This window comes from Berghia stephanieae, unplaced genomic scaffold (assembly GCF_034508935.2).
Source record: "Berghia stephanieae isolate SIO BIC M18660-M18661 unplaced genomic scaffold, UCSD_Bste_1.3 scaffold2, whole genome shotgun sequence".
NCBI classification, from domain to species: Eukaryota; Metazoa; Mollusca; class Gastropoda; order Nudibranchia; family Aeolidiidae; genus Berghia; species Berghia stephanieae.
In genome coordinates this window covers 7501-10000 of record NW_027623067.1, presented here as the reverse complement: position 1 = coordinate 10000, position 2500 = coordinate 7501, and the positions used below count along the sequence as shown (strand labels likewise).

At 36.8% G+C, this 2500-nt stretch overlaps 1 long non-coding RNA gene across 1 annotated transcript in view; it reads right to left on the bottom strand.

Moving 5' to 3' along the window:
• Positions 1-59: 59 nt before the first annotated feature.
• Positions 60-2500, bottom strand: part of LOC144961275 (uncharacterized) — an 8129-nt gene continuing 5688 nt past the window's right edge. Inside the window, exon 3 of the long non-coding RNA XR_013643115.1 lies at positions 60-2500. This exon is cut by the window's right edge and continues 268 nt beyond it. This is a non-coding gene — a long non-coding RNA (uncharacterized LOC144961275).

Here is a 2500-nt window from a genome sequence, read left to right as displayed (position 1 = left end):
CTTTTACTTCCGTCTTCTTCTTCTTCTTCTTCTTCTTCTTCTTCTTCTTCTTCTTCTTCTTCTTCTTCTTCTTCTTCTTCTTCTTCTTCTTCTTCTTCTTCTTCTTCTTCTTCTTCTTCTTCTTCTTCTTCTTCTTCTTCTTCTTCTTCTTCTTCTTCTTCTTCTTCTTTTACTTCTTCTTCTTCATCTTCTCACAGATTATCCAGCATATTGCAGGGTTACCACAATGGATCCACATCTCCATGTATTTCGTGTCATACCATCATCTTCCCCCAGGCCCAGTCTGTTAATGTCGTCCTGTACTCTATCCATCCATCTAGTATTTGAGCGTCCCATTAATTACATATCCAACACTTTCTCCCCCATGTACTCCCTCTCTTGTCTCTTAACATGTCTGAACCATGTCAATCTGTCTTATTTTATCATCATTGATGCATTCTGCACTTCCATCAACCTTTGATTTCGTTGATTTCTCAGTTTATAATATTTTCTTGTTCAGCAAAGTGACCATCTCTAAATACTCATATCTTGCCAATTTAACTTCTTTACTTGTCATTTTTGTAACGTCTGTCTCTAACCCATACAGTATTGCTGTTGTTAAAATAGATGTATCTATTATCCCCATCACCTTTACAGAAATATGTCAAACATAACTCCAGTTACCTTCCTCCAATTATTCCAGCCTGCCTGGATCCTCTTCGTCATCTCCATCTCATTGCCCTCATCGCATTGTTCAGTTGTTCCTAAGTATTTGAACTGTATTGTCTCTTGCACATGTCTTCCCCTGCTATAATTGGTGGTACTGCTGTCTGTTGTCCGATGAACAGATACTCTGTCTTTGATCTGCTTACACTTTTGCCCTCCTTTCCAACACCTGACTCCAGCTCCTTTTCCGCCTCAGCTTTTTGATCGTTCACCTAGTCGGCCGCATACATCATATTCCAACGTGCTTCATGCCAGATGTGTTCTGTGAGAACGTGCACTACCAATGCAAAAAGCTGTGGACTGAGCAGAGGCCAGGTGAAATCCTACTCTTACATTAAATCGTCCAGCTGAGCCATGTTCCGTCCTAACTACTGACTTATTTTCATCGTAAACATCTTGGATAAAATCAGTAATTCCCTAAATTAAATTTCTATCCCCGCATTTTATGATTTGATATTACTTTGGTAAACGACGGAATTTCATGCAGTGGAACCGAGAATATTGCCATTTTATGAGAGTTGCCAAAGAGCAATTTTCAATACCTTTGCTAAAATTCACAAACCGCCAACTTGGTCTCAAAAATTGCCCTTGGTCCAATTAAATCATTATCCTTTGTAGTTTCTGTGATGCTAACAAAGTGCACACAAACTCCACCAAGGCTCCCACCTTTTCATGACATCCCTCTCACTTATCTCAAAGGGATGTAAAAAAAAGTAACCAGAGAGATGACATGATGGTCTCTAGCTTTACATAAATTGAATCTCCGTGACATCACAGGCGAGGACAATATCCTGACGGATCTGTTATTTCGTGCCTTTTGTTAACATTGATTAAATATCATATGATAATCCACACTATTTAATAATAGTATTGTTTATAAATATGATCTTTTCTTCAACGTTAAGATTTAGATTGTCATCTTTGAAAACATATTTGACCTATTAGTATTAGAATACGATGGTTATCAAACAATAATTATTTAGGTATGTGTCATCCGCCTATCCAGCTGTTTTTTGAGTCATTATCTCCAATATAATTTCTTATCCTTTATTGGTTTGCAGAAATAGCAACTAAAGAAAAAATTCTCTACGCAAAACTTATATGACTGTATCTAGTATCAAAAGTAGATGGGACCAATATATTCCTCTGTATCAAAAATAAAAAAGCACGTTAGAAAAGCGAGGTCACATAACAAAGTAAGGTGTGAGTAATTTGGTCATAATTTCAAAAATTCAGGGGAATGGCAACATTTCGTTGATGAATGCAGAAAAAAGAGCTTTTCAAATATGTGTAAAAATGATTGGGATGGAAAAAAGTCTACGAAAGAAAAGCACTGTATGTCACAAATTTTGACAATCACATTGGTCCATATTTTGCAAGGCCTTCATTACAATCACTCAGACTTAAAAAGACGACAAAATACTGATTTTTGTTGTCGTCCTCTTTGCCAATCATCATTATATCAGTGCAGCAAATTCACAAAGTAAACTTTTAAACAAATCCGAATTAACAAAGGTATCGAGGACCCTACTTTGTGTCGTGATGCTTATAAGCTTTGAGAATGACAAGGAAGAGGCAAGCGAAGGCTGAATAATAAGTAGAGGTGTAATAAACGTATATATAGTAGTTGGTGAATTGTATTTCCTTTATTTTTTATCGTTATTTCTCTACTATATCAAGGCACAACCAACTACCTTCTCCCCTTCTCTATCTAGTATAGTCTTATTGGAGTCTTACCCTGTTCTGGAGGTAACCTACCACGGACTCCATCTACTATTCGTATCTGAATTTGGAC